At 52.6% G+C, this 21916-nt stretch overlaps 74 non-coding genes across 74 annotated transcripts; 22 read left to right on the top strand and 52 right to left on the bottom strand.

Moving 5' to 3' along the window:
• Nucleotides 1-34: 34 nt before the first annotated feature.
• On the bottom strand, nucleotides 35-108 carry trnan-guu (transfer RNA asparagine (anticodon GUU)). Its single transcript has one exon. It is a non-coding gene; the product is annotated as a tRNA-Asn (tRNA).
• A 339-nt stretch (nucleotides 109-447) lies between these two features.
• On the bottom strand, nucleotides 448-519 carry trnaw-cca (transfer RNA tryptophan (anticodon CCA)). Its single transcript has one exon. It is a non-coding gene; the product is annotated as a tRNA-Trp (tRNA).
• Nucleotides 520-1055: 536 nt separating this feature from the next.
• trnak-uuu (transfer RNA lysine (anticodon UUU)) lies at nucleotides 1056-1128 on the top strand. The gene has a single exon. It is a non-coding gene; the product is annotated as a tRNA-Lys (tRNA).
• Nucleotides 1129-1338: 210 nt separating this feature from the next.
• Nucleotides 1339-1410, bottom strand: trnae-uuc (transfer RNA glutamic acid (anticodon UUC)). The gene has a single exon. It is a non-coding gene; the product is annotated as a tRNA-Glu (tRNA).
• Nucleotides 1411-1523: 113 nt separating this feature from the next.
• On the top strand, nucleotides 1524-1613 carry trnay-gua (transfer RNA tyrosine (anticodon GUA)). Its single transcript is given in 2 exon segments — nucleotides 1524-1560; nucleotides 1578-1613. It is a non-coding gene; the product is annotated as a tRNA-Tyr (tRNA).
• Nucleotides 1614-1709: 96 nt separating this feature from the next.
• trnae-cuc (transfer RNA glutamic acid (anticodon CUC)) lies at nucleotides 1710-1781 on the bottom strand. The gene has a single exon. It is a non-coding gene; the product is annotated as a tRNA-Glu (tRNA).
• Nucleotides 1782-1903: 122 nt separating this feature from the next.
• Nucleotides 1904-1977, bottom strand: trnat-agu (transfer RNA threonine (anticodon AGU)). Its single transcript has one exon. It is a non-coding gene; the product is annotated as a tRNA-Thr (tRNA).
• Nucleotides 1978-2058: 81 nt separating this feature from the next.
• On the bottom strand, nucleotides 2059-2132 carry trnan-guu (transfer RNA asparagine (anticodon GUU)). Its single transcript has one exon. It is a non-coding gene; the product is annotated as a tRNA-Asn (tRNA).
• A 339-nt stretch (nucleotides 2133-2471) lies between these two features.
• On the bottom strand, nucleotides 2472-2543 carry trnaw-cca (transfer RNA tryptophan (anticodon CCA)). Its single transcript has one exon. It is a non-coding gene; the product is annotated as a tRNA-Trp (tRNA).
• A 536-nt stretch (nucleotides 2544-3079) lies between these two features.
• trnak-uuu (transfer RNA lysine (anticodon UUU)) lies at nucleotides 3080-3152 on the top strand. The gene has a single exon. It is a non-coding gene; the product is annotated as a tRNA-Lys (tRNA).
• A 210-nt stretch (nucleotides 3153-3362) lies between these two features.
• On the bottom strand, nucleotides 3363-3434 carry trnae-uuc (transfer RNA glutamic acid (anticodon UUC)). Its single transcript has one exon. It is a non-coding gene; the product is annotated as a tRNA-Glu (tRNA).
• Nucleotides 3435-3547: 113 nt separating this feature from the next.
• Nucleotides 3548-3637, top strand: trnay-gua (transfer RNA tyrosine (anticodon GUA)). The gene is given in 2 exon segments: nucleotides 3548-3584; nucleotides 3602-3637. It is a non-coding gene; the product is annotated as a tRNA-Tyr (tRNA).
• A 96-nt stretch (nucleotides 3638-3733) lies between these two features.
• trnae-cuc (transfer RNA glutamic acid (anticodon CUC)) lies at nucleotides 3734-3805 on the bottom strand. Its single transcript has one exon. It is a non-coding gene; the product is annotated as a tRNA-Glu (tRNA).
• A 122-nt stretch (nucleotides 3806-3927) lies between these two features.
• Nucleotides 3928-4001, bottom strand: trnat-agu (transfer RNA threonine (anticodon AGU)). The gene has a single exon. It is a non-coding gene; the product is annotated as a tRNA-Thr (tRNA).
• Nucleotides 4002-4082: 81 nt separating this feature from the next.
• trnan-guu (transfer RNA asparagine (anticodon GUU)) lies at nucleotides 4083-4156 on the bottom strand. The gene has a single exon. It is a non-coding gene; the product is annotated as a tRNA-Asn (tRNA).
• A 339-nt stretch (nucleotides 4157-4495) lies between these two features.
• On the bottom strand, nucleotides 4496-4567 carry trnaw-cca (transfer RNA tryptophan (anticodon CCA)). Its single transcript has one exon. It is a non-coding gene; the product is annotated as a tRNA-Trp (tRNA).
• A 536-nt stretch (nucleotides 4568-5103) lies between these two features.
• Nucleotides 5104-5176, top strand: trnak-uuu (transfer RNA lysine (anticodon UUU)). Its single transcript has one exon. It is a non-coding gene; the product is annotated as a tRNA-Lys (tRNA).
• A 210-nt stretch (nucleotides 5177-5386) lies between these two features.
• trnae-uuc (transfer RNA glutamic acid (anticodon UUC)) lies at nucleotides 5387-5458 on the bottom strand. The gene has a single exon. It is a non-coding gene; the product is annotated as a tRNA-Glu (tRNA).
• A 113-nt stretch (nucleotides 5459-5571) lies between these two features.
• On the top strand, nucleotides 5572-5661 carry trnay-gua (transfer RNA tyrosine (anticodon GUA)). Its single transcript is given in 2 exon segments — nucleotides 5572-5608; nucleotides 5626-5661. It is a non-coding gene; the product is annotated as a tRNA-Tyr (tRNA).
• Nucleotides 5662-5757: 96 nt separating this feature from the next.
• On the bottom strand, nucleotides 5758-5829 carry trnae-cuc (transfer RNA glutamic acid (anticodon CUC)). Its single transcript has one exon. It is a non-coding gene; the product is annotated as a tRNA-Glu (tRNA).
• Nucleotides 5830-5951: 122 nt separating this feature from the next.
• Nucleotides 5952-6025, bottom strand: trnat-agu (transfer RNA threonine (anticodon AGU)). The gene has a single exon. It is a non-coding gene; the product is annotated as a tRNA-Thr (tRNA).
• An 81-nt stretch (nucleotides 6026-6106) lies between these two features.
• On the bottom strand, nucleotides 6107-6180 carry trnan-guu (transfer RNA asparagine (anticodon GUU)). Its single transcript has one exon. It is a non-coding gene; the product is annotated as a tRNA-Asn (tRNA).
• Nucleotides 6181-6519: 339 nt separating this feature from the next.
• trnaw-cca (transfer RNA tryptophan (anticodon CCA)) lies at nucleotides 6520-6591 on the bottom strand. Its single transcript has one exon. It is a non-coding gene; the product is annotated as a tRNA-Trp (tRNA).
• A 536-nt stretch (nucleotides 6592-7127) lies between these two features.
• Nucleotides 7128-7200, top strand: trnak-uuu (transfer RNA lysine (anticodon UUU)). Its single transcript has one exon. It is a non-coding gene; the product is annotated as a tRNA-Lys (tRNA).
• Nucleotides 7201-7408: 208 nt separating this feature from the next.
• Nucleotides 7409-7480, bottom strand: trnae-uuc (transfer RNA glutamic acid (anticodon UUC)). The gene has a single exon. It is a non-coding gene; the product is annotated as a tRNA-Glu (tRNA).
• A 113-nt stretch (nucleotides 7481-7593) lies between these two features.
• Nucleotides 7594-7683, top strand: trnay-gua (transfer RNA tyrosine (anticodon GUA)). Its single transcript is given in 2 exon segments — nucleotides 7594-7630; nucleotides 7648-7683. It is a non-coding gene; the product is annotated as a tRNA-Tyr (tRNA).
• A 96-nt stretch (nucleotides 7684-7779) lies between these two features.
• On the bottom strand, nucleotides 7780-7851 carry trnae-cuc (transfer RNA glutamic acid (anticodon CUC)). Its single transcript has one exon. It is a non-coding gene; the product is annotated as a tRNA-Glu (tRNA).
• A 122-nt stretch (nucleotides 7852-7973) lies between these two features.
• On the bottom strand, nucleotides 7974-8047 carry trnat-agu (transfer RNA threonine (anticodon AGU)). Its single transcript has one exon. It is a non-coding gene; the product is annotated as a tRNA-Thr (tRNA).
• Nucleotides 8048-8128: 81 nt separating this feature from the next.
• trnan-guu (transfer RNA asparagine (anticodon GUU)) lies at nucleotides 8129-8202 on the bottom strand. The gene has a single exon. It is a non-coding gene; the product is annotated as a tRNA-Asn (tRNA).
• A 339-nt stretch (nucleotides 8203-8541) lies between these two features.
• On the bottom strand, nucleotides 8542-8613 carry trnaw-cca (transfer RNA tryptophan (anticodon CCA)). Its single transcript has one exon. It is a non-coding gene; the product is annotated as a tRNA-Trp (tRNA).
• Nucleotides 8614-9149: 536 nt separating this feature from the next.
• Nucleotides 9150-9222, top strand: trnak-uuu (transfer RNA lysine (anticodon UUU)). Its single transcript has one exon. It is a non-coding gene; the product is annotated as a tRNA-Lys (tRNA).
• A 210-nt stretch (nucleotides 9223-9432) lies between these two features.
• trnae-uuc (transfer RNA glutamic acid (anticodon UUC)) lies at nucleotides 9433-9504 on the bottom strand. Its single transcript has one exon. It is a non-coding gene; the product is annotated as a tRNA-Glu (tRNA).
• A 113-nt stretch (nucleotides 9505-9617) lies between these two features.
• trnay-gua (transfer RNA tyrosine (anticodon GUA)) lies at nucleotides 9618-9707 on the top strand. The gene is given in 2 exon segments: nucleotides 9618-9654; nucleotides 9672-9707. It is a non-coding gene; the product is annotated as a tRNA-Tyr (tRNA).
• Nucleotides 9708-9803: 96 nt separating this feature from the next.
• Nucleotides 9804-9875, bottom strand: trnae-cuc (transfer RNA glutamic acid (anticodon CUC)). The gene has a single exon. It is a non-coding gene; the product is annotated as a tRNA-Glu (tRNA).
• Nucleotides 9876-9997: 122 nt separating this feature from the next.
• Nucleotides 9998-10071, bottom strand: trnat-agu (transfer RNA threonine (anticodon AGU)). The gene has a single exon. It is a non-coding gene; the product is annotated as a tRNA-Thr (tRNA).
• An 81-nt stretch (nucleotides 10072-10152) lies between these two features.
• Nucleotides 10153-10226, bottom strand: trnan-guu (transfer RNA asparagine (anticodon GUU)). Its single transcript has one exon. It is a non-coding gene; the product is annotated as a tRNA-Asn (tRNA).
• Nucleotides 10227-10565: 339 nt separating this feature from the next.
• Nucleotides 10566-10637, bottom strand: trnaw-cca (transfer RNA tryptophan (anticodon CCA)). The gene has a single exon. It is a non-coding gene; the product is annotated as a tRNA-Trp (tRNA).
• Nucleotides 10638-11173: 536 nt separating this feature from the next.
• trnak-uuu (transfer RNA lysine (anticodon UUU)) lies at nucleotides 11174-11246 on the top strand. Its single transcript has one exon. It is a non-coding gene; the product is annotated as a tRNA-Lys (tRNA).
• A 208-nt stretch (nucleotides 11247-11454) lies between these two features.
• On the bottom strand, nucleotides 11455-11526 carry trnae-uuc (transfer RNA glutamic acid (anticodon UUC)). Its single transcript has one exon. It is a non-coding gene; the product is annotated as a tRNA-Glu (tRNA).
• A 113-nt stretch (nucleotides 11527-11639) lies between these two features.
• trnay-gua (transfer RNA tyrosine (anticodon GUA)) lies at nucleotides 11640-11729 on the top strand. Its single transcript is given in 2 exon segments — nucleotides 11640-11676; nucleotides 11694-11729. It is a non-coding gene; the product is annotated as a tRNA-Tyr (tRNA).
• Nucleotides 11730-11825: 96 nt separating this feature from the next.
• On the bottom strand, nucleotides 11826-11897 carry trnae-cuc (transfer RNA glutamic acid (anticodon CUC)). Its single transcript has one exon. It is a non-coding gene; the product is annotated as a tRNA-Glu (tRNA).
• Nucleotides 11898-12019: 122 nt separating this feature from the next.
• trnat-agu (transfer RNA threonine (anticodon AGU)) lies at nucleotides 12020-12093 on the bottom strand. Its single transcript has one exon. It is a non-coding gene; the product is annotated as a tRNA-Thr (tRNA).
• Nucleotides 12094-12174: 81 nt separating this feature from the next.
• On the bottom strand, nucleotides 12175-12248 carry trnan-guu (transfer RNA asparagine (anticodon GUU)). Its single transcript has one exon. It is a non-coding gene; the product is annotated as a tRNA-Asn (tRNA).
• A 339-nt stretch (nucleotides 12249-12587) lies between these two features.
• Nucleotides 12588-12659, bottom strand: trnaw-cca (transfer RNA tryptophan (anticodon CCA)). Its single transcript has one exon. It is a non-coding gene; the product is annotated as a tRNA-Trp (tRNA).
• A 536-nt stretch (nucleotides 12660-13195) lies between these two features.
• On the top strand, nucleotides 13196-13268 carry trnak-uuu (transfer RNA lysine (anticodon UUU)). The gene has a single exon. It is a non-coding gene; the product is annotated as a tRNA-Lys (tRNA).
• A 208-nt stretch (nucleotides 13269-13476) lies between these two features.
• On the bottom strand, nucleotides 13477-13548 carry trnae-uuc (transfer RNA glutamic acid (anticodon UUC)). The gene has a single exon. It is a non-coding gene; the product is annotated as a tRNA-Glu (tRNA).
• A 113-nt stretch (nucleotides 13549-13661) lies between these two features.
• trnay-gua (transfer RNA tyrosine (anticodon GUA)) lies at nucleotides 13662-13751 on the top strand. The gene is given in 2 exon segments: nucleotides 13662-13698; nucleotides 13716-13751. It is a non-coding gene; the product is annotated as a tRNA-Tyr (tRNA).
• A 96-nt stretch (nucleotides 13752-13847) lies between these two features.
• Nucleotides 13848-13919, bottom strand: trnae-cuc (transfer RNA glutamic acid (anticodon CUC)). The gene has a single exon. It is a non-coding gene; the product is annotated as a tRNA-Glu (tRNA).
• Nucleotides 13920-14041: 122 nt separating this feature from the next.
• Nucleotides 14042-14115, bottom strand: trnat-agu (transfer RNA threonine (anticodon AGU)). Its single transcript has one exon. It is a non-coding gene; the product is annotated as a tRNA-Thr (tRNA).
• Nucleotides 14116-14196: 81 nt separating this feature from the next.
• trnan-guu (transfer RNA asparagine (anticodon GUU)) lies at nucleotides 14197-14270 on the bottom strand. The gene has a single exon. It is a non-coding gene; the product is annotated as a tRNA-Asn (tRNA).
• A 339-nt stretch (nucleotides 14271-14609) lies between these two features.
• On the bottom strand, nucleotides 14610-14681 carry trnaw-cca (transfer RNA tryptophan (anticodon CCA)). Its single transcript has one exon. It is a non-coding gene; the product is annotated as a tRNA-Trp (tRNA).
• A 536-nt stretch (nucleotides 14682-15217) lies between these two features.
• trnak-uuu (transfer RNA lysine (anticodon UUU)) lies at nucleotides 15218-15290 on the top strand. The gene has a single exon. It is a non-coding gene; the product is annotated as a tRNA-Lys (tRNA).
• A 219-nt stretch (nucleotides 15291-15509) lies between these two features.
• Nucleotides 15510-15581, bottom strand: trnae-uuc (transfer RNA glutamic acid (anticodon UUC)). The gene has a single exon. It is a non-coding gene; the product is annotated as a tRNA-Glu (tRNA).
• Nucleotides 15582-15694: 113 nt separating this feature from the next.
• On the top strand, nucleotides 15695-15784 carry trnay-gua (transfer RNA tyrosine (anticodon GUA)). Its single transcript is given in 2 exon segments — nucleotides 15695-15731; nucleotides 15749-15784. It is a non-coding gene; the product is annotated as a tRNA-Tyr (tRNA).
• A 290-nt stretch (nucleotides 15785-16074) lies between these two features.
• trnat-agu (transfer RNA threonine (anticodon AGU)) lies at nucleotides 16075-16148 on the bottom strand. Its single transcript has one exon. It is a non-coding gene; the product is annotated as a tRNA-Thr (tRNA).
• An 81-nt stretch (nucleotides 16149-16229) lies between these two features.
• trnan-guu (transfer RNA asparagine (anticodon GUU)) lies at nucleotides 16230-16303 on the bottom strand. Its single transcript has one exon. It is a non-coding gene; the product is annotated as a tRNA-Asn (tRNA).
• Nucleotides 16304-16642: 339 nt separating this feature from the next.
• trnaw-cca (transfer RNA tryptophan (anticodon CCA)) lies at nucleotides 16643-16714 on the bottom strand. Its single transcript has one exon. It is a non-coding gene; the product is annotated as a tRNA-Trp (tRNA).
• Nucleotides 16715-17250: 536 nt separating this feature from the next.
• On the top strand, nucleotides 17251-17323 carry trnak-uuu (transfer RNA lysine (anticodon UUU)). The gene has a single exon. It is a non-coding gene; the product is annotated as a tRNA-Lys (tRNA).
• A 208-nt stretch (nucleotides 17324-17531) lies between these two features.
• trnae-uuc (transfer RNA glutamic acid (anticodon UUC)) lies at nucleotides 17532-17603 on the bottom strand. Its single transcript has one exon. It is a non-coding gene; the product is annotated as a tRNA-Glu (tRNA).
• A 113-nt stretch (nucleotides 17604-17716) lies between these two features.
• Nucleotides 17717-17806, top strand: trnay-gua (transfer RNA tyrosine (anticodon GUA)). Its single transcript is given in 2 exon segments — nucleotides 17717-17753; nucleotides 17771-17806. It is a non-coding gene; the product is annotated as a tRNA-Tyr (tRNA).
• Nucleotides 17807-17902: 96 nt separating this feature from the next.
• trnae-cuc (transfer RNA glutamic acid (anticodon CUC)) lies at nucleotides 17903-17974 on the bottom strand. The gene has a single exon. It is a non-coding gene; the product is annotated as a tRNA-Glu (tRNA).
• Nucleotides 17975-18096: 122 nt separating this feature from the next.
• Nucleotides 18097-18170, bottom strand: trnat-agu (transfer RNA threonine (anticodon AGU)). Its single transcript has one exon. It is a non-coding gene; the product is annotated as a tRNA-Thr (tRNA).
• An 81-nt stretch (nucleotides 18171-18251) lies between these two features.
• Nucleotides 18252-18325, bottom strand: trnan-guu (transfer RNA asparagine (anticodon GUU)). The gene has a single exon. It is a non-coding gene; the product is annotated as a tRNA-Asn (tRNA).
• Nucleotides 18326-18664: 339 nt separating this feature from the next.
• Nucleotides 18665-18736, bottom strand: trnaw-cca (transfer RNA tryptophan (anticodon CCA)). The gene has a single exon. It is a non-coding gene; the product is annotated as a tRNA-Trp (tRNA).
• Nucleotides 18737-19272: 536 nt separating this feature from the next.
• Nucleotides 19273-19345, top strand: trnak-uuu (transfer RNA lysine (anticodon UUU)). Its single transcript has one exon. It is a non-coding gene; the product is annotated as a tRNA-Lys (tRNA).
• Nucleotides 19346-19555: 210 nt separating this feature from the next.
• trnae-uuc (transfer RNA glutamic acid (anticodon UUC)) lies at nucleotides 19556-19627 on the bottom strand. Its single transcript has one exon. It is a non-coding gene; the product is annotated as a tRNA-Glu (tRNA).
• Nucleotides 19628-19740: 113 nt separating this feature from the next.
• trnay-gua (transfer RNA tyrosine (anticodon GUA)) lies at nucleotides 19741-19830 on the top strand. Its single transcript is given in 2 exon segments — nucleotides 19741-19777; nucleotides 19795-19830. It is a non-coding gene; the product is annotated as a tRNA-Tyr (tRNA).
• A 96-nt stretch (nucleotides 19831-19926) lies between these two features.
• Nucleotides 19927-19998, bottom strand: trnae-cuc (transfer RNA glutamic acid (anticodon CUC)). Its single transcript has one exon. It is a non-coding gene; the product is annotated as a tRNA-Glu (tRNA).
• Nucleotides 19999-20120: 122 nt separating this feature from the next.
• trnat-agu (transfer RNA threonine (anticodon AGU)) lies at nucleotides 20121-20194 on the bottom strand. Its single transcript has one exon. It is a non-coding gene; the product is annotated as a tRNA-Thr (tRNA).
• An 81-nt stretch (nucleotides 20195-20275) lies between these two features.
• Nucleotides 20276-20349, bottom strand: trnan-guu (transfer RNA asparagine (anticodon GUU)). Its single transcript has one exon. It is a non-coding gene; the product is annotated as a tRNA-Asn (tRNA).
• Nucleotides 20350-20688: 339 nt separating this feature from the next.
• trnaw-cca (transfer RNA tryptophan (anticodon CCA)) lies at nucleotides 20689-20760 on the bottom strand. The gene has a single exon. It is a non-coding gene; the product is annotated as a tRNA-Trp (tRNA).
• Nucleotides 20761-21296: 536 nt separating this feature from the next.
• Nucleotides 21297-21369, top strand: trnak-uuu (transfer RNA lysine (anticodon UUU)). The gene has a single exon. It is a non-coding gene; the product is annotated as a tRNA-Lys (tRNA).
• A 208-nt stretch (nucleotides 21370-21577) lies between these two features.
• trnae-uuc (transfer RNA glutamic acid (anticodon UUC)) lies at nucleotides 21578-21649 on the bottom strand. The gene has a single exon. It is a non-coding gene; the product is annotated as a tRNA-Glu (tRNA).
• A 113-nt stretch (nucleotides 21650-21762) lies between these two features.
• Nucleotides 21763-21852, top strand: trnay-gua (transfer RNA tyrosine (anticodon GUA)). Its single transcript is given in 2 exon segments — nucleotides 21763-21799; nucleotides 21817-21852. It is a non-coding gene; the product is annotated as a tRNA-Tyr (tRNA).
• Nucleotides 21853-21916: the final 64 nt, after the last annotated feature.

Raw genomic sequence — 21916 nt, 5'->3', positions numbered from 1 at the left:
TAGGTGCTTTAAGGTTTTCAAACAAGAAAACACTCGTCCCTGGGTGGGCTCGAACCACCATCCTTTCGGTTAACAGCCGAACGCGCTAACCAATTGCGCCACAGAGACCCTGTCTCCACGGGACCAGGACTCGAAAAAATGGAAGGAAACGCTGGGAGACGTGGGCCAAAACTCCCCATGATGAAGAGGAGGAGGAGCGGCCATACTAATAACTCTTCCTGTGATCTGTCAACGGGAGTTTGGGAAGCAAAGACAACGACTCTGGTGGGACTCCAACCCACAACCTTTGAATGGCTTTTCTTTGCCCTGCCTAGAAGTGGTGGCATGACTCACTTTGAGGGAAAGCAATCAGAGCTTGATTTTGCCAGTTCTGTAAAAGAGTGAGCTCTCACTGCGTCCGCAAGAAAGACGTCCTTTTCCCGATGGAGGGCCACACATAATCTCCGCTGACCCCGACGTGATTTGAACACGCAACCTTCTGATCTGGAGTCAGACGCGCTACCGTTGCGCCACGAGGCCCACGTGCATGCAAGGAGGCAACATTCTGACGTGGACTCTGATGTGCAAACGCTGTGCCGCAAAGTGCGCTCAGAGTACCAACTATGGCGTGAACGCCATCAGGATTGACGTTCCAATGGACGTCGCCAAGCTTCTCCTGGGATTCAACGAGATTAGTGCCTGTGCAACACTAGCTGAACGATTCCACAGAACAAGTCCCCAAAAACCCAATTCTAATTGCAACCTGACTGAGATCACGCAGACTCAGTCTCGTGACCCCTGCAGCTGTTCATTGAAACCAATCTCATAACAAGTTCAAAATCTAACTCCTTCATACGATCCATATTGTCCTTACTTGAACAAATCCATTGTCAAAGGTATTTGGACGGGTGCGTGTTCACTAATGCTGACGACTGGCGAAGTATTTCCATTCTTCAACGAGCAAACCCCGCTACACTTGCCAGGGATTCGCCATACGATCCTTAAGGGTTCGTGTGGGCGAGGAGATTTACATGCGCAAGTTCCACGAAACACCCTGTGTTTTCCGTCCTTCCAGAGCCCGGATAGCTCAGTCGGCAGAGCATCAGACTTTTAATCTGAGGGTCCAGGGTTCAAGTCCCTGTTCGGGCGGCGTGCGTTCAAACCCTGTCGGAGCGGTCCACCTTTGACTCTCTCTCATGTACCTCACTTTGAGGAAGCTTTTAATCTTGAGGGTCCAGCTTTCGAGTCCCTGCGTGAGCTGTGTGTTCAAACTACACAGCGTGACTTGGTGGCACGCCTTACTTTGAGACAAAGGACGCAAAAAGCCAGCTGTCACCAAGCTTTCGGCTGAACCTAAAGTTCCCTGACCGGGAATCGAACCCGGGCCGCGGCGGTGAAAGCGCCGAATCCTAGCCACTAGACCACCAGGGAGAGGCTCGAAAGACCGTTGCGTCAGCAAAGGCTTTATTCTTTCGTATCTCAACTGGAGAGAGAATGGGGGATCGCATGCCTTCCTCGCCAGAAAAAACCCCTCTCTCGTTCACCCTTCGATAGCTCAGTTGGTAGAGCGGAGGACTGTAGGTCAAACGCGGTTAGAAATCCTTAGGTCGCTGGTTCAAATCCGGCTCGAAGGAGGGATGTTTTGGGGTCAAATATTGCCTATCCGACAGCAAGGCTACTCTACCGGCAGGGAAACCCGCCCCCATTTTAAAAGAGGTCTCAAAACAGGTTTCCCTGACCGGGAATCGAACCCGGGCCGCGGCGGTGAGAGCGCCGAATCCTAGCCACTAGACCACCAGGGAGAGCTCTGCTTCCTCGGGCTCACTCTGCTCGCTCACTGTCAAAGATGAGGGCCAAGTTGCAAGGCTAAGCTTTCAAATGAACCTACCACCAGGGAGCGCTTGGCTTCCTCTTGCGCCAGAAAAGGCACCGCTGAGATTTGAACTCAGGATCTCCTGTTTACTAGACAGGCGCTTTGACCAACTAAGCCACGGCGCCTTGCTTGGCGCTCCACGACGGGCTCAGGCTGCTGTTTTCTCTTCGGGTAGGTGCTTTAAGGTTTTCAAACAAGAAAACACTCGTCCCTGGGTGGGCTCGAACCACCATCCTTTCGGTTAACAGCCGAACGCGCTAACCAATTGCGCCACAGAGACCCTGTCTCCACGGGACCAGGACTCGAAAAAATGGAAGGAAACGCTGGGAGACGTGGGCCAAAACTCCCCATGATGAAGAGGAGGAGGAGCGGCCATACTAATAACTCTTCCTGTGATCTGTCAACGGGAGTTTGGGAAGCAAAGACAACGACTCTGGTGGGACTCCAACCCACAACCTTTGAATGGCTTTTCTTTGCCCTGCCTAGAAGTGGTGGCATGACTCACTTTGAGGGAAAGCAATCAGAGCTTGATTTTGCCAGTTCTGTAAAAGAGTGAGCTCTCACTGCGTCCGCAAGAAAGACGTCCTTTTCCCGATGGAGGGCCACACATAATCTCCGCTGACCCCGACGTGATTTGAACACGCAACCTTCTGATCTGGAGTCAGACGCGCTACCGTTGCGCCACGAGGCCCACGTGCATGCAAGGAGGCAACATTCTGACGTGGACTCTGATGTGCAAACGCTGTGCCGCAAAGTGCGCTCAGAGTACCAACTATGGCGTGAACGCCATCAGGATTGACGTTCCAATGGACGTCGCCAAGCTTCTCCTGGGATTCAACGAGATTAGTGCCTGTGCAACACTAGCTGAACGATTCCACAGAACAAGTCCCCAAAAACCCAATTCTAATTGCAACCTGACTGAGATCACGCAGACTCAGTCTCGTGACCCCTGCAGCTGTTCATTGAAACCAATCTCATAACAAGTTCAAAATCTAACTCCTTCATACGATCCATATTGTCCTTACTTGAACAAATCCATTGTCAAAGGTATTTGGACGGGTGCGTGTTCACTAATGCTGACGACTGGCGAAGTATTTCCATTCTTCAACGAGCAAACCCCGCTACACTTGCCAGGGATTCGCCATACGATCCTTAAGGGTTCGTGTGGGCGAGGAGATTTACATGCGCAAGTTCCACGAAACACCCTGTGTTTTCCGTCCTTCCAGAGCCCGGATAGCTCAGTCGGCAGAGCATCAGACTTTTAATCTGAGGGTCCAGGGTTCAAGTCCCTGTTCGGGCGGCGTGCGTTCAAACCCTGTCGGAGCGGTCCACCTTTGACTCTCTCTCATGTACCTCACTTTGAGGAAGCTTTTAATCTTGAGGGTCCAGCTTTCGAGTCCCTGCGTGAGCTGTGTGTTCAAACTACACAGCGTGACTTGGTGGCACGCCTTACTTTGAGACAAAGGACGCAAAAAGCCAGCTGTCACCAAGCTTTCGGCTGAACCTAAAGTTCCCTGACCGGGAATCGAACCCGGGCCGCGGCGGTGAAAGCGCCGAATCCTAGCCACTAGACCACCAGGGAGAGGCTCGAACGACCGTTGCGTCAGCAAAGGCTTTCTTCTTTCGTATCTCAACTGGAGAGAGAATGGGGGATCGCATGCCTTCCTCGCCAGAAAAAACCCCTCTCTCGTTCACCCTTCGATAGCTCAGTTGGTAGAGCGGAGGACTGTAGGTCAAACGCGGTTAGAAATCCTTAGGTCGCTGGTTCAAATCCGGCTCGAAGGAGGGATGTTTTGGGGTCAAATATTGCCTATCCGACAGCAAGGCTACTCTACCGGCAGGGAAACCCGCCCCCATTTTAAAAGAGGTCTCAAAACAGGTTTCCCTGACCGGGAATCGAACCCGGGCCGCGGCGGTGAGAGCGCCGAATCCTAGCCACTAGACCACCAGGGAGAGCTCTGCTTCCTCGGGCTCACTCTGCTCGCTCACTGTCAAAGATGAGGGCCAAGTTGCAAGGCTAAGCTTTCAAATGAACCTACCACCAGGGAGCGCTTGGCTTCCTCTTGCGCCAGAAAAGGCACCGCTGAGATTTGAACTCAGGATCTCCTGTTTACTAGACAGGCGCTTTGACCAACTAAGCCACGGCGCCTTGCTTGGCGCTCCACGACGGGCTCAGGCTGCTGTTTTCTCTTCGGGTAGGTGCTTTAAGGTTTTCAAACAAGAAAACACTCGTCCCTGGGTGGGCTCGAACCACCATCCTTTCGGTTAACAGCCGAACGCGCTAACCAATTGCGCCACAGAGACCCTGTCTCCACGGGACCAGGACTCGAAAAAATGGAAGGAAACGCTGGGAGACGTGGGCCAAAACTCCCCATGATGAAGAGGAGGAGGAGCGGCCATACTAATAACTCTTCCTGTGATCTGTCAACGGGAGTTTGGGAAGCAAAGACAACGACTCTGGTGGGACTCCAACCCACAACCTTTGAATGGCTTTTCTTTGCCCTGCCTAGAAGTGGTGGCATGACTCACTTTGAGGGAAAGCAATCAGAGCTTGATTTTGCCAGTTCTGTAAAAGAGTGAGCTCTCACTGCGTCCGCAAGAAAGACGTCCTTTTCCCGATGGAGGGCCACACATAATCTCCGCTGACCCCGACGTGATTTGAACACGCAACCTTCTGATCTGGAGTCAGACGCGCTACCGTTGCGCCACGAGGCCCACGTGCATGCAAGGAGGCAACATTCTGACGTGGACTCTGATGTGCAAACGCTGTGCCGCAAAGTGCGCTCAGAGTACCAACTATGGCGTGAACGCCATCAGGATTGACGTTCCAATGGACGTCGCCAAGCTTCTCCTGGGATTCAACGAGATTAGTGCCTGTGCAACACTAGCTGAACGATTCCACAGAACAAGTCCCCAAAAACCCAATTCTAATTGCAACCAGACTGAGATCACGCAGACTCAGTCTCGTGACCCCTGCAGCTGTTCATTGAAACCAATCTCATAACAAGTTCAAAATCTAACTCCTTCATACGATCCATATTGTCCTTACTTGAACAAATCCATTGTCAAAGGTATTTGGACGGGTGCGTGTTCACTAATGCTGACGACTGGCGAAGTATTTCCATTCTTCAACGAGCAAACCCTGCTACACTTGCCAAGGATTCGCCATACGATCCTTAAGGGTTCGTGTGGGCGAGGAGATTTACATGCGCAAGTTCCACGAAACACCCTGTGTTTTCCGTCCTTCCAGAGCCCGGATAGCTCAGTCGGCAGAGCATCAGACTTTTAATCTGAGGGTCCAGGGTTCAAGTCCCTGTTCGGGCGGCGTGCGTTCAAACCCTGTCGGAGCGGTCCACCTTTGACTCTCTCTCATGTACCTCACTTTGAGGAAGCTTTTAATCTTGAGGGTCCAGCTTTCGAGTCCCTGCGTGAGCTGTGTGTTCAAACTACACAGCGTGACTTGGTGGCACGCCTTACTTTGAGACAAAGGACGCAAAAAGCCAGCTGTCACCAAGCTTTCGGCTGAACCTAAAGTTCCCTGACCGGGAATCGAACCCGGGCCGCGGCGGTGAAAGCGCCGAATCCTAGCCACTAGACCACCAGGGAGAGGCTCGAAAGACCGTTGCGTCAGCAAAGGCTTTCTTCTTTCGTATCTCAACTGGAGAGAGAATGGGGGATCGCATGCCTTCCTCGCCAGAAAAAACCCCTCTCTCGTTCACCCTTCGATAGCTCAGTTGGTAGAGCGGAGGACTGTAGGTCAAACGCGGTTAGAAATCCTTAGGTCGCTGGTTCAAATCCGGCTCGAAGGAGGGATGTTTTGGGGTCAAATATTGCCTATCCGACAGCAAGGCTACTCTACCGGCAGGGAAACCCGCCCCCATTTTAAAAGAGGTCTCAAAACAGGTTTCCCTGACCGGGAATCGAACCCGGGCCGCGGCGGTGAGAGCGCCGAATCCTAGCCACTAGACCACCAGGGAGAGCTCTGCTTCCTCGGGCTCACTCTGCTCGCTCACTGTCAAAGATGAGGGCCAAGTTGCAAGGCTAAGCTTTCAAATGAACCTACCACCAGGGAGCGCTTGGCTTCCTCTTGCGCCAGAAAAGGCACCGCTGAGATTTGAACTCAGGATCTCCTGTTTACTAGACAGGCGCTTTGACCAACTAAGCCACGGCGCCTTGCTTGGCGCTCCACGACGGGCTCAGGCTGCTGTTTTCTCTTCGGGTAGGTGCTTTAAGGTTTTCAAACAAGAAAACACTCGTCCCTGGGTGGGCTCGAACCACCATCCTTTCGGTTAACAGCCGAACGCGCTAACCAATTGCGCCACAGAGACCCTGTCTCCACGGGACCAGGACTCGAAAAAATGGAAGGAAACGCTGGGAGACGTGGGCCAAAACTCCCCATGATGAAGAGGAGGAGGAGCGGCCATACTAATAACTCTTCCTGTGATCTGTCAACGGGAGTTTGGGAAGCAAAGACAACGACTCTGGTGGGACTCCAACCCACAACCTTTGAATGGCTTTTCTTTGCCCTGCCTAGAAGTGGTGGCATGACTCACTTTGAGGGAAAGCAATCAGAGCTTGATTTTGCCAGTTCTGTAAAAGAGTGAGCTCTCACTGCGTCCGCAAGAAAGACGTCCTTTTCCCGATGGAGGGCCACACATAATCTCCGCTGACCCCGACGTGATTTGAACACGCAACCTTCTGATCTGGAGTCAGACGCGCTACCGTTGCGCCACGAGGCCCACGTGCATGCAAAGAGGCAACATTCTGACGTGGACTCTGATGTGCAAACGCTGTGCCGCAAAGTGCGCTCAGAGTACCAACTATGGCGTGAACGCCATCAGGATTGACGTTCCAATGGACGTCGCCAAGCTTCTCCTGGGATTCAACGAGATTAGTGCCTGTGCAACACTAGCTGAACGATTCCACAGAACAAGTCCCCAAAAACCCAATTCTAATTGCAACCTGACTGAGATCACGCAGACTCAGTCTCGTGACCCCTGCAGCTGTTCATTGAAACCAATATCATAACAAGTTCAAAATCTAACTCCTTCATACGATCCATATTGTCCTTACTTGAACAAATCCATTGTCAAAGGTATTTGGACGGGTGCGTGTTCACTAATGCTGACGACTGGCGAAGTATTTCCATTCTTCAACGAGCAAACCCCGCTACACTTGCCAGGGATTCGCCATACGATCCTTAAGGGTTCGTGTGGGCGAGGAGATTTACATGCGCAAGTTCCACGAAACACCCTGTGTTTTCCGTCCTTCCAGAGCCCGGATAGCTCAGTCGGCAGAGCATCAGACTTTTAATCTGAGGGTCCAGGGTTCAAGTCCCTGTTCGGGCGGCGTGCGTTCAAACCCTGTCGGAGCGGTCCACCTTTGACTCTCTCACTTTGAGGAAGCAATGGAAGCTTTTAATCTTGAGGGTCCAGCTTTCGAGTCCCTGCGTGAGCTGTGTGTTCAAACTACACAGCGTGACTTGGTGGCACGCCTTACTTTGAGACAAAGGACGCAAAAAGCCAGCTGTCACCAAGCTTTCGGCTGAACCTAAAGTTCCCTGACCGGGAATCGAACCCGGGCCGCGGCGGTGAAAGCGCCGAATCCTAGCCACTAGACCACCAGGGAGAGGCTTGAAAGACCGTTGCGTCAGCAAAGGCTTTCTTCTTTCGTATCTCAACTGGAGAGAGAATGGGGGATCGCATGCCTTCCTCGCCAGAAAAAACCCCTCTTTCGTTCACCCTTCGATAGCTCAGTTGGTAGAGCGGAGGACTGTAGGTCAAACGCGGTTAGAAATCCTTAGGTCGCTGGTTCAAATCCGGCTCGAAGGAGGGATGTTTTGGGGTCAAATATTGCCTATCCGACAGCAAGGCTACTCTACCGGCAGGGAAACCCGCCCCCATTTTAAAAGAGGTCTCAAAACAGGTTTCCCTGACCGGGAATCGAACCCGGGCCGCGGCGGTGAGAGCGCCGAATCCTAGCCACTAGACCACCAGGGAGAGCTCTGCTTCCTCGGGCTCACTCTGCTCGCTCACTGTCAAAGATGAGGGCCAAGTTGCAAGGCTAAGCTTTCAAATGAACCTACCACCAGGGAGCGCTTGGCTTCCTCTTGCGCCAGAAAAGGCACCGCTGAGATTTGAACTCAGGATCTCCTGTTTACTAGACAGGCGCTTTGACCAACTAAGCCACGGCGCCTTGCTTGGCGCTCCACGACGGGCTCAGGCTGCTGTTTTCTCTTCGGGTAGGTGCTTTAAGGTTTTCAAACAAGAAAACACTCGTCCCTGGGTGGGCTCGAACCACCATCCTTTCGGTTAACAGCCGAACGCGCTAACCAATTGCGCCACAGAGACCCTGTCTCCACGGGACCAGGACTCGAAAAAATGGAAGGAAACGCTGGGAGACGTGGGCCAAAACTCCCCATGATGAAGAGGAGGAGGAGCGGCCATACTAATAACTCTTCCTGTGATCTGTCAACGGGAGTTTGGGAAGCAAAGACAACGACTCTGGTGGGACTCCAACCCACAACCTTTGAATGGCTTTTCTTTGCCCTGCCTAGAAGTGGTGGCATGACTCACTTTGAGGGAAAGCAATCAGAGCTTGATTTTGCCAGTTCTGTAAAAGAGTGAGCTCTCACTGCGTCCGCAAGAAAGACGTCCTTTTCCCGATGGAGGGCCACACATAATCTCCGCTGACCCCGACGTGATTTGAACACGCAACCTTCTGATCTGGAGTCAGACGCGCTACCGTTGCGCCACGAGGCCCACGTGCATGCAAGGAGGCAACATTCTGACGTGGACTCTGATGTGCAAACGCTGTGCCGCAAAGTGCGCTCAGAGTACCAACTATGGCGTGAACGCCATCAGGATTGACGTTCCAATGGACGTCGCCAAGCTTCTCCTGGGATTCAACGAGATTAGTGCCTGTGCAACACTAGCTGAACGATTCCACAGAACAAGTCCCCAAAAACCCAATTCTAATTGCAACCTGACTGAGATCACGCAGACTCAGTCTCGTGACCCCTGCAGCTGTTCATTGAAACCAATCTCATAACAAGTTCAAAATCTAACTCCTTCATACGATCCATATTGTCCTTACTTGAACAAATCCATTGTCAAAGGTATTTGGACGGGTGCGTGTTCACTAATGCTGACGACTGGCGAAGTATTTCCATTCTTCAACGAGCAAACCCCGCTACACTTGCCAGGGATTCGCCATACGATCCTTAAGGGTTCGTGTGGGCGAGGAGATTTACATGCGCAAGTTCCACGAAACACCCTGTGTTTTCCGTCCTTCCAGAGCCCGGATAGCTCAGTCGGCAGAGCATCAGACTTTTAATCTGAGGGTCCAGGGTTCAAGTCCCTGTTCGGGCGGCGTGCGTTCAAACCCTGTCGGAGCGGTCCACCTTTGACTCTCTCTCATGTACCTCACTTTGAGGAAGCTTTTAATCTTGAGGGTCCAGCTTTCGAGTCCCTGCGTGAGCTGTGTGTTCAAACTACACAGCGTGACTTGGTGGCACGCCTTACTTTGAGACAAAGGACGCAAAAAGCCAGCTGTCACCAAGCTTTCGGCTGAACCTAAAGTTCCCTGACCGGGAATCGAACCCGGGCCGCGGCGGTGAAAGCGCCGAATCCTAGCCACTAGACCACCAGGGAGAGGCTCGAACGACCGTTGCGTCAGCAAAGGCTTTCTTCTTTCGTATCTCAACTGGAGAGAGAATGGGGGATCGCATGCCTTCCTCGCCAGAAAAAACCCCTCTCTCGTTCACCCTTCGATAGCTCAGTTGGTAGAGCGGAGGACTGTAGGTCAAACGCGGTTAGAAATCCTTAGGTCGCTGGTTCAAATCCGGCTCGAAGGAGGGATGTTTTGGGGTCAAATATTGCCTATCCGACAGCAAGGCTACTCTACCGGCAGGGAAACCCGCCCCCATTTTAAAAGAGGTCTCAAAACAGGTTTCCCTGACCGGGAATCGAACCCGGGCCGCGGCGGTGAGAGCGCCGAATCCTAGCCACTAGACCACCAGGGAGAGCTCTGCTTCCTCGGGCTCACTCTGCTCGCTCACTGTCAAAGATGAGGGCCAAGTTGCAAGGCTAAGCTTTCAAATGAACCTACCACCAGGGAGCGCTTGGCTTCCTCTTGCGCCAGAAAAGGCACCGCTGAGATTTGAACTCAGGATCTCCTGTTTACTAGACAGGCGCTTTGACCAACTAAGCCACGGCGCCTTGCTTGGCGCTCCACGACGGGCTCAGGCTGCTGTTTTCTCTTCGGGTAGGTGCTTTAAGGTTTTCAAACAAGAAAACACTCGTCCCTGGGTGGGCTCGAACCACCATCCTTTCGGTTAACAGCCGAACGCGCTAACCAATTGCGCCACAGAGACCCTGTCTCCACGGGACCAGGACTCGAAAAAATGGAAGGAAACGCTGGGAGACGTGGGCCAAAACTCCCCATGATGAAGAGGAGGAGGAGCGGCCATACTAATAACTCTTCCTGTGATCTGTCAACGGGAGTTTGGGAAGCAAAGACAACGACTCTGGTGGGACTCCAACCCACAACCTTTGAATGGCTTTTCTTTGCCCTGCCTAGAAGTGGTGGCATGACTCACTTTGAGGGAAAGCAATCAGAGCTTGATTTTGCCAGTTCTGTAAAAGAGTGAGCTCTCACTGCGTCCGCAAGAAAGACGTCCTTTTCCCGATGGAGGGCCACACATAATCTCCGCTGACCCCGACGTGATTTGAACACGCAACCTTCTGATCTGGAGTCAGACGCGCTACCGTTGCGCCACGAGGCCCACGTGCATGCAAAGAGGCAACATTCTGACGTGGACTCTGATGTGCAAACGCTGTGCCGCAAAGTGCGCTCAGAGTACCAACTATGGCGTGAACGCCATCAGGATTGACGTTCCAATGGACGTCGCCAAGCTTCTCCTGGGATTCAACGAGATTAGTGCCTGTGCAACACTAGCTGAACGATTCCACAGAACAAGTCCCCAAAAACCCAATTCTAATTGCAACCTGACTGAGATCACGCAGACTCAGTCTCGTGACCCCTGCAGCTGTTCATTGAAACCAATATCATAACAAGTTCAAAATCTAACTCCTTCATACGATCCATATTGTCCTTACTTGAACAAATCCATTGTCAAAGGTATTTGGACGGGTGCGTGTTCACTAATGCTGACGACTGGCGAAGTATTTCCATTCTTCAACGAGCAAACCCCGCTACACTTGCCAGGGATTCGCCATACGATCCTTAAGGGTTCGTGTGGGCGAGGAGATTTACATGCGCAAGTTCCACGAAACACCCTGTGTTTTCCGTCCTTCCAGAGCCCGGATAGCTCAGTCGGCAGAGCATCAGACTTTTAATCTGAGGGTCCAGGGTTCAAGTCCCTGTTCGGGCGGCGTGCGTTCAAACCCTGTCGGAGCGGTCCACCTTTGACTCTCTCACTTTGAGGAAGCAATGGAAGCTTTTAATCTTGAGGGTCCAGCTTTCGAGTCCCTGCGTGAGCTGTGTGTTCAAACTACACAGCGTGACTTGGTGGCACGCCTTACTTTGAGACAAAGGACGCAAAAAGCCAGCTGTCACCAAGCTTTCGGCTGAACCTAAAGTTCCCTGACCGGGAATCGAACCCGGGCCGCGGCGGTGAAAGCGCCGAATCCTAGCCACTAGACCACCAGGGAGAGGCTTGAAAGACCGTTGCGTCAGCAAAGGCTTTCTTCTTTCGTATCTCAACTGGAGAGAGAATGGGGGATCGCATGCCTTCCTCGCCAGAAAAAACCCCTCTTTCGTTCACCCTTCGATAGCTCAGTTGGTAGAGCGGAGGACTGTAGGTCAAACGCGGTTAGAAATCCTTAGGTCGCTGGTTCAAATCCGGCTCGAAGGAGGGATGTTTTGGGGTCAAATATTGCCTATCCGACAGCAAGGCTACTCTACCGGCAGGGAAACCCGCCCCCATTTTAAAAGAGGTCTCAAAACAGGTTTCCCTGACCGGGAATCGAACCCGGGCCGCGGCGGTGAGAGCGCCGAATCCTAGCCACTAGACCACCAGGGAGAGCTCTGCTTCCTCGGGCTCACTCTGCTCGCTCACTGTCAAAGATGAGGGCCAAGTTGCAAGGCTAAGCTTTCAAATGAACCTACCACCAGGGAGCGCTTGGCTTCCTCTTGCGCCAGAAAAGGCACCGCTGAGATTTGAACTCAGGATCTCCTGTTTACTAGACAGGCGCTTTGACCAACTAAGCCACGGCGCCTTGCTTGGCGCTCCACGACGGGCTCAGGCTGCTGTTTTCTCTTCGGGTAGGTGCTTTAAGGTTTTCAAACAAGAAAACACTCGTCCCTGGGTGGGCTCGAACCACCATCCTTTCGGTTAACAGCCGAACGCGCTAACCAATTGCGCCACAGAGACCCTGTCTCCACGGGACCAGGACTCGAAAAAATGGAAGGAAACGCTGGGAGACGTGGGCCAAAACTCCCCATGATGAAGAGGAGGAGGAGCGGCCATACTAATAACTCTTCCTGTGATCTGTCAACGGGAGTTTGGGAAGCAAAGACAACGACTCTGGTGGGACTCCAACCCACAACCTTTGAATGGCTTTTCTTTGCCCTGCCTAGAAGTGGTGGCATGACTCACTTTGAGGGAAAGCAATCAGAGCTTGATTTTGCCAGTTCTGTAAAAGAGTGAGCTCTCACTGCGTCCGCAAGAAAGACGTCCTTTTCCCGATGGAGGGCCACACATAATCTCCGCTGACCCCGACGTGATTTGAACACGCAACCTTCTGATCTGGAGTCAGACGCGCTACCGTTGCGCCACGAGGCCCACGTGCATGCAAGGAGGCAACATTCTGACGTGGACTCTGATGTGCAAACGCTGTGCCGCAAAGTGCGCTCAGAGTACCAACTATGGCGTGAACGCCATCAGGATTGACGTTCCAATGGACGTCGCCAAGCTTCTCCTGGGATTCAACGAGATTAGTGCCTGTGCAACACTAGCTGAACGATTCCACAGAACAAGTCCCCAAAAACCCAATTCTAATTGCAACCTGACTGAGATCACGCAGACTCAGTCTCGTGACCCCTGCAGCTGTTCATTGAAACCAATATCATAACAAGTTCAAAATCTAACTCCTTCATACGATCCATATTGTCCTTACTTGAACAAATCCATTGTCAAAGGTATTTGGACGGGTGCGTGTTCACTAATGCTGACGACTGGCGAAGTATTTCCATTCTTCAACGAGCAAACCCCGCTACACTTGCCAGGGATTCGCCATACGATCCTTAAGGGTTCGTGTGGGCGAGGAGATTTACATGCGCAAGTTCCACGAAACACCCTGTGTTTTCCGTCCTTCTAGAGCCCGGATAGCTCAGTCGGCAGAGCATCAGACTTTTAATCTGAGGGTCCAGGGTTCAAGTCCCTGTTCGGGCGGCGTGCGTTCAAACCCTGTCGGAGCGGTCCACCTTTGACTCTCTCACTTTGAGGAAGCAATGGAAGCTTTTAATCTTGAGGGTCCAGCTTTCGAGTCCCTGCGTGAGCTGTGTGTTCAAACTACACAGCGTGACTTGGTGGCACGCCTTACTTTGAGACAAAGGACGCAAAAAGCCAGCTGTCACCAAGCTTTCGGCTGAACCTAAAGTTCCCTGACCGGGAATCGAACCCGGGCCGCGGCGGTGAAAGCGCCGAATCCTAGCCACTAGACCACCAGGGAGAGGCTTGAAAGACCGTTGCGTCAGCAAAGGCTTTCTTCTTTCGTATCTCAACTGGAGAGAGAATGGGGGATCGCATGCCTTCCTCGCCAGAAAAAACCCCTCTTTCGTTCACCCTTCGATAGCTCAGTTGGTAGAGCGGAGGACTGTAGGTCAAACGCGGTTAGAAATCCTTAGGTCGCTGGTTCAAATCCGGCTCGAAGGAGGGATGTTTTGGGGTCAAATATTGCCTATCCGACAGCAAGGCTACTCTACCGGCAGGGAAACCCGCCCCCATTTTAAAAGAGGTCTCAAAACAGGTTTCCCTGACCGGGAATCGAACCCGGGCCGCGGCGGTGAGAGCGCCGAATCCTAGCCACTAGACCACCAGGGAGAGCTCTGCTTCCTCGGGCTCACTCTGCTCGCTCACTGTCAAAGATGAGGGCCAAGTTGCAAGGCTAAGCTTTCAAATGAACCTACCACCAGGGAGCGCTTGGCTTCCTCTTGCGCCAGAAAAGGCACCGCTGAGATTTGAACTCAGGATCTCCTGTTTACTAGACAGGCGCTTTGACCAACTAAGCCACGGCGCCTTGCTTGGCGCTCCACGACGGGCTCAGGCTGCTGTTTTCTCTTCGGGTAGGTGCTTTAAGGTTTTCAAACAAGAAAACACTCGTCCCTGGGTGGGCTCGAACCACCATCCTTTCGGTTAACAGCCGAACGCGCTAACCAATTGCGCCACAGAGACCCTGTCTCCACGGGACCAGGACTCGAAAAAATGGAAGGAAACGCTGGGAGACGTGGGCCAAAACTCCCCATGATGAAGAGGAGGAGGAGCGGCCATACTAATAACTCTTCCTGTGATCTGTCAACGGGAGTTTGGGAAGCAAAGACAACGACTCTGGTGGGACTCCAACCCACAACCTTTGAATGGCTTTTCTTTGCCCTGCCTAGAAGTGGTGGCATGACTCACTTTGAGGGAAAGCAATCAGAGCTTGATTTTGCCAGTTCTGTAAAAGAGTGAGCTCTCACTGCGTCCGCAAGAAAGACGTCCTTTTCCCGATGGAGGGCCACACATAATCTCCGCTGACCCCGACGTGATTTGAACACGCAACCTTCTGATCTGGAGTCAGACGCGCTACCGTTGCGCCACGAGGCCCACGTGCATGCAAGGAGGCAACATTCTGACGTGGACTCTGATGTGCAAACGCTGTGCCGCAAAGTGCGCTCAGAGTACCAACTATGGCGTGAACGCCATCAGGATTGACGTTCCAATGGACGTCGCCAAGCTTCTCCTGGGATTCAACGAGATTAGTGCCTGTGCAACACTACCTGAACGATTCCACAGAACAAGTCCCCAAAAACCCAATTCTAATTGCAACCTGACTGAGATCACGCAGACTCAGTCTCGTGACCCCTGCAGCTGTTCATTGAAACCAATCTCATAACAAGTTCAAAATCTAACTCCTTCATACGATCCATATTGTCCTTACTTGAACAAATCCATTGTCAAAGGTATTTGGACGGGTGCGTGTTCACTAATGCTGACGACTGGCGAAGTATTTCCATTCTTCAACGAGCAAACCCTGCTACACTTGCCAGGGATTCGCCATACGATCCTTAAGGGTTCGTGTGGGCGAGGAGATTTACATGCGCAAGTTCCACGAAACACCCTGTGTTTTCCGTCCTTCCAGAGCCCGGATAGCTCAGTCGGCAGAGCATCAGACTTTTAATCTGAGGGTCCAGGGTTCAAGTCCCTGTTCGGGCGGCGTGCGTTCAAACCCTGTCGGAGCGGTCCACCTTTGACTCTCTCTCATGTACCTCACTTTGAGGAAGCAATGGAAGCTTTTAATCTTGAGGGTCCAGCTTTCGAGTCCCTGCGTGAGCTGTGTGTTCAAACTACACAGCGTGACTTGGTGGCACGCCTTACTTTGAGACAAAGGACGCAAAAAGCCAGCTGTCACCAAGCTTTCGGCTGAACCTAAAGTTCCCTGACCGGGAATCGAACCCGGGCCGCGGCGGTGAAAGCGCCGAATCCTAGCCACTAGACCACCAGGGAGAGGCTTGAAAGACCGTTGCGTCAGCAAAGGCTTTCTTCTTTCGTATCTCAACTGGAGAGAGAATGGGGGATCGCATGCCTTCCTCGCCAGAAAAAACCCCTCTCTCGTTCACCCTTCGATAGCTCAGTTGGTAGAGCGGAGGACTGTAGGTCAAACGCGGTTAGAAATCCTTAGGTCGCTGGTTCAAATCCGGCTCGAAGGAGGGATGTTTTGGGGTCAAATATTGCCTATCCGACAGCAAGGCTACTCTACCGGCAGGGAAACCCGCCCCCATTTTAAAAGAGGTCTCAAAACAGGTTTCCCTGACCGGGAATCGAACCCGGGCCGCGGCGGTGAGATCGCCGAATCCTAGCCACTAGGCCACCAGGGAGAGCTCTGCTTCCTCGGGCTCACTCTGCTCGCTCACTGTCAAAGATGAGGGCCAAGTTGCAAGGCTAAGCTTTCAAATGAACCTACCACCAGGGAGCGCTTGGCTTCCTCTTGCGCCAGAAAAGGCACCGCTGAGATTTGAACTCAGGATCTCCTGTTTACTAGACAGGCGCTTTGACCAACTAAGCCACGGCGCCTTGCTTGGCGCTCCACGACGGGCTCAGGCTGCTGTTTTCTCTTCGGGTAGGTGCTTTAAGGTTTTCAAACAAGAAAACACTCGTCCCTGGGTGGGCTCGAACCACCATCCTTTCGGTTAACAGCCGAACGCGCTAACCAATTGCGCCACAGAAACCCTGTCTCCACGGGACCAGGACTCGAAAAAATGGAAGGAAACGCTGGGAGACGTGGGCCAAAACTCCCCATGATGAAGAGGAGGAGGAGCGGCCATACTAATAACTCTTCCTGTGATCTGTCAACGGGAGTTTGGGAAGCAAAGACAACGACTCTGGTGGGACTCCAACCCACAACCTTTGAATGGCTTTTCTTTGCCCTGCCTAGAAGTGGTGGCATGACTCACTTTGAGGGAAAGCAATCAGAGCTTGATTTTGCCAGTTCTGTAAAAGAGTGAGCTCTCACTGCGTCCGCAAGAAAGACGTCCTTTTCCCGATGGAGGGCCACACATAATCTCCGCTGACCCCGACGTGATTTGAACACGCAACCTTCTGATCTGGAGTCAGACGCGCTACCGTTGCGCCACGAGGCCCACGTGCATGCAAGGAGGCAACATTCTGACGTGGACTCTGATGTGCAAACGCTGTGCCGCAAAGTGCGCTCAGAGTACCAACTATGGCGTGAACGCCATCAGGATTGACGTTCCAATGGACGTCGCCAAGCTTCTCCTGGGATTCAACGAGATTAGTGCCTGTGCAACACTAGCTGAACGATTCCACAGAACAAGTCCCCAAAAACCCAATTCTAATTGCAACCTGACTGAGATCACGCAGACTCAGTCTCGTGACCCCTGCAGCTGTTCATTGAAACCAATATCATAACAAGTTCAAAATCTAACTCCTTCATACGATCCATATTGTCCTTACTTGAACAAATCCATTGTCAAAGGTATTTGGACGGGTGCGTGTTCACTAATGCTGACGACTGGCGAAGTATTTCCATTCTTCAACGAGCAAACCCCGCTACACTTGCCAGGGATTCGCCATACGATCCTTAAGGGTTCGTGTGGGCGAGGAGATTTACATGCGCAAGTTCCACGAAACACCCTGTGTTTTCCGTCCTTCCAGAGCCCGGATAGCTCAGTCGGCAGAGCATCAGACTTTTAATCTGAGGGTCCAGGGTTCAAGTCCCTGTTCGGGCGGCGTGCGTTCAAACCTTGTCGGAGCGGTCCACCTTTGACTCTCTCACTTTGAGGAAGCAATGGAAGCTTTTAATCTTGAGGGTCCAGCTTTCGAGTCCCTGCGTGAGCTGTGTGTTCAAACTACACAGCGTGACTTGGTGGCACGCCTTACTTTGAGACAAAAGACGCAAAAAGCCAGCTGTCACCAAGCTTTCGGCTGAACCTAAAGTTCCCTGACCGGGAATCGAACCCGGGCCGCGGCGGTGAAAGCGCCGAATCCTAGCCACTAGACCACCAGGGAGAGGCTCGAAAGACCGTTGCGTCAGCAAAGGCTTTCTTCTTTCGTATCTCAACTGGAGAGAGAATGGGGGATCGCATGCCTTCCTCGCCAGAAAAAACCCCTCTCTCGTTCACCCTTCGATAGCTCAGTTGGTAGAGCGGAGGACTGTAGGTCAAACGCGGTTAGAAATCCTTAGGTCGCTGGTTCAAATCCGGCTCGAAGGAGGGATGTTTTGGGGTCAAATATTGCCTATCCGACAGCAAGGCTACTCTACCGGCAGGGAAACCCGCCCCCATTTTAAAAGAGGTCTCAAAACAGGTTTCCCTGACCGGGAATCGAACCCGGGCCGCGGCGGTGAGAGCGCCGAATCCTAGCCACTAGACCACCAGGGAGAGCTCTGCTTCCTCGGGCTCACTCTGCTCGCTCACTGTCAAAGATGAGGGCCAAGTTGCAAGGCTAAGCTTTCAAATGAACCTACCACCAGGGAGCGCTTGGCTTCCTCTTGCGCCAGAAAAGGCACCGCTGAGATTTGAACTCAGGATCTCCTGTTTACTAGACAGGCGCTTTGACCAACTAAGCCACGGCGCCTTGCTTGGCGCTCCACGACGGGCTCAGGCTGCTGTTTTCTCTTCGGGTAGGTGCTTTAAGGTTTTCAAACAAGAAAACACTCGTCCCTGGGTGGGCTCGAACCACCATCCTTTCGGTTAACAGCCGAACGCGCTAACCAATTGCGCCACAGAGACCCTGTCTCCACGGGACCAGGACTCGAAAAAATGGAAGGAAACGCTGGGAGACGTGGGCCAAAACTCCCCATGATGAAGAGGAGGAGGAGCGGCCATACTAATAACTCTTCCTGTGATCTGTCAACGGGAGTTTGGGAAGCAAAGACAACGACTCTGGTGGGACTCCAACCCACAACCTTTGAATGGCTTTTCTTTGCCCTGCCTAGAAGTGGTGGCATGACTCACTTTGAGGGAAAGCAATCAGAGCTTGATTTTGCCAGTTCTGTAAAAGAGTGAGCTCTCACTGCGTCCGCAAGAAAGACGTCCTTTTCCCGATGGAGGGCCACACATAATCTCCGCTGACCCCGACGTGATTTGAACACGCAACCTTCTGATCTGGAGTCAGACGCGCTACCGTTGCGCCACGAGGCCCACGTGCATGCAAGGAGGCAACATTCTGACGTGGACTCTGATGTGCAAACGCTGTGCCGCAAAGTGCGCTCAGAGTACCAACTATGGCGTGAACGCCATCAGGATTGACGTTCCAATGGACGTCGCCAAGCTTCTCCTGGGATTCAACGAGATTAGTGCCTGTGCAACACTACCTGAACGATTCCACAGAACAAGTCCCCAAAAACCCAATTCTAATTGCAACCTGACTGAGATCACGCAGACTCAGTCTCGTGACCCCTGCAGCTGTTCATTGAAACCAATCTCATAACAAGTTCAAAATCTAACTCCTTCATACGATCCATATTGTCCTTACTTGAACAAATCCATTGTCAAAGGTATTTGGACGGGTGCGTGTTCACTAATGCTGACGACTGGCGAAGTATTTCCATTCTTCAACGAGCAAACCCCGCTACACTTGCCAGGGATTCGCCATACGATCCTTAAGGGTTCGTGTGGGCGAGGAGATTTACATGCGCAAGTTCCACGAAACACCCTGTGTTTTCCGTCCTTCCAGAGCCCGGATAGCTCAGTCGGCAGAGCATCAGACTTTTAATCTGAGGGTCCAGGGTTCAAGTCCCTGTTCGGGCGGCGTGCGTTCAAACCCTGTCGGAGCGGTCCACCTTTGACTCTCTCTCATGTACCTCACTTTGAGGAAGCTTTTAATCTTGAGGGTCCAGCTTTCGAGTCCCTGCGTGAGCTGTGTGTTCAAACTACACAGCGTGACTTGGTGGCACGCCTTACTTTGAGACAAAGGACGCAAAAAGCCAGCTGTCACCAAGCTTTCGGCTGAACCTAAAGTTCCCTGACCGGGAATCGAACCCGGGCCGCGGCGGTGAAAGCGCCGAATCCTAGCCACTAGACCACCAGGGAGAGGCTCGAAAGACCGTTGCGTCAGCAAAGGCTTTCTTCTTTCGTATCTCAACTGGAGAGAGAATGGGGGATCGCATGCCTTCCTCGCCAGAAAAAACCCCTCTCTCGTTCACCCTTCGATAGCTCAGTTGGTAGAGCGGAGGACTGTAGGTCAAACGCGGTTAGAAATCCTTAGGTCGCTGGTTCAAATCCGGCTCGAAGGAGGGATGTTTTGGGGTCAAATATTGCCTATCCGACAGCAAGGCTACTCTACCGGCAGGGAAACCCGCCCCCATTTTAAAAGAGGTCTCAAAACAGGTTTCCCTGACCGGGAATCGAACCCGGGCCGCGGCGGTGAGAGCGCCGAATCCTAGCCACTAGACCACCAGGGAGAGCTCTGCTTCCTCGGGCTCACTCTGCTCGCTCACTGTCAAAGATGAGGGCCAAGTTGCAAGGCTAAGCTTTCAAATGAACCTACCACCAGGGAGCGCTTGGCTTCCTCTTGCGCCAGAAAAGGCACCGCTGAGATTTGAACTCAGGATCTCCTGTTTACTAGACAGGCGCTTTGACCAACTAAGCCACGGCGCCTTGCTTGGCGCTCCACGACGGGCTCAGGCTGCTGTTTTCTCTTCGGGTAGGTGCTTTAAGGTTTTCAAACAAGAAAACACTCGTCCCTGGGTGGGCTCGAACCACCATCCTTTCGGTTAACAGCCGAACGCGCTAACCAATTGCGCCACAGAGACCCTGTCTCCACGGGACCAGGACTCGAAAAAATGGAAGGAAACGCTGGGAGACGTGGGCCAAAACTCCCCATGATGAAGAGGAGGAGGAGCGGCCATACTAATAACTCTTCCTGTGATCTGTCAACGGGAGTTTGGGAAGCAAAGACAACGACTCTGGTGGGACTCCAACCCACAACCTTTGAATGGCTTTTCTTTGCCCTGCCTAGAAGTGGTGGCATGACTCACTTTGAGGGAAAGCAATCAGAGCTTGATTTTGCCAGTTCTGTAAAAGAGTGAGCTCTCACTGCGTCCGCAAGAAAGACGTCCTTTTCCCGATGGAGGGCCACACATAATCTCCGCTGACCCCGACGTGATTTGAACACGCAACCTTCTGATCTGGAGTCAGACGCGCTACCGTTGCGCCACGAGGCCCACGTGCATGCAAGGAGGCAACATTCTGACGTGGACTCTGATGTGCAAACGCTGTGCCGCAAAGTGCGCTCAGAGTACCAACTATGGCGTGAACGCCATCAGGATTGACGTTCCAATGGACGTCGCCAAGCTTCTCCTGGGATTCAACGAGATTAGTGCCTGTGCAACACTAGCTGAACGATTCCACAGAACAAGTCCCCAAAAACCCAATTCTAATTGCAACCTGACTGAGATCACGCAGACTCAGTCTCGTGACCCCTGCAGCTGTTCATTGAAACCAATATCATAACAAGTTCAAAATCTAACTCCTTCATACGATCCATATTGTCCTTACTTGAACAAATCCATTGTCAAAGGTATTTGGACGGGTGCGTGTTCACTAATGCTGACGACTGGCGAAGTATTTCCATTCTTCAACGAGCAAACCCCGCTACACTTGCCAGGGATTCGCCATACGATCCTTAAGGGTTCGTGTGGGCGAGGAGATTTACATGCGCAAGTTCCACGAAACACCCTGTGTTTTCCGTCCTTCCAGAGCCCGGATAGCTCAGTCGGCAGAGCATCAGACTTTTAATCTGAGGGTCCAGGGTTCAAGTCCCTGTTCGGGCGGCGTGCGTTCAAACCCTGTCGGAGCGGTCCACCTTTGACTCTCTCACTTTGAGGAAGCAATGGAAGCTTTTAATCTTGAGGGTCCAGCTTTCGAGTCCCTGCGTGAGCTGTGTGTTCAAACTACACAGCGTGACTTGGTGGCACGCCTTACTTTGAGACAAAGGACGCAAAAAGCCAGCTGTCACCAAGCTTTCGGCTGAACCTAAAGTTCCCTGACCGGGAATCGAACCCGGGCCGCGGCGGTGAAAGCGCCGAATCCTAGCCACTAGACCACCAGGGAGAGGCTCGAAAGACCGTTGCGTCAGCAAAGGCTTTCTTCTTTCGTATCTCAACTGGAGAGAGAATGGGGGATCGCATGCCTTCCTCGCCAGAAAAAACCCCTCTCTCGTTCACCCTTCGATAGCTCAGTTGGTAGAGCGGAGGACTGTAGGTCAAACGCGGTTAGAAATCCTTAGGTCGCTGGTTCAAATCCGGCTCGAAGGAGGGATGTTTTGGGGTCAAATATTGCCTATCCGACAGCAAGGCTACTCTACCGGCAGGGAAACCC

Source organism: Osmerus mordax, chromosome 25, assembly GCF_038355195.1.
Source record: "Osmerus mordax isolate fOsmMor3 chromosome 25, fOsmMor3.pri, whole genome shotgun sequence".
Taxonomy (NCBI): Eukaryota; Metazoa; Chordata; class Actinopteri; order Osmeriformes; family Osmeridae; genus Osmerus; species Osmerus mordax.
The sequence above is the reverse complement of the archived record's forward strand: the minus strand, read 5'-3'. Positions and strand labels throughout refer to the sequence as shown.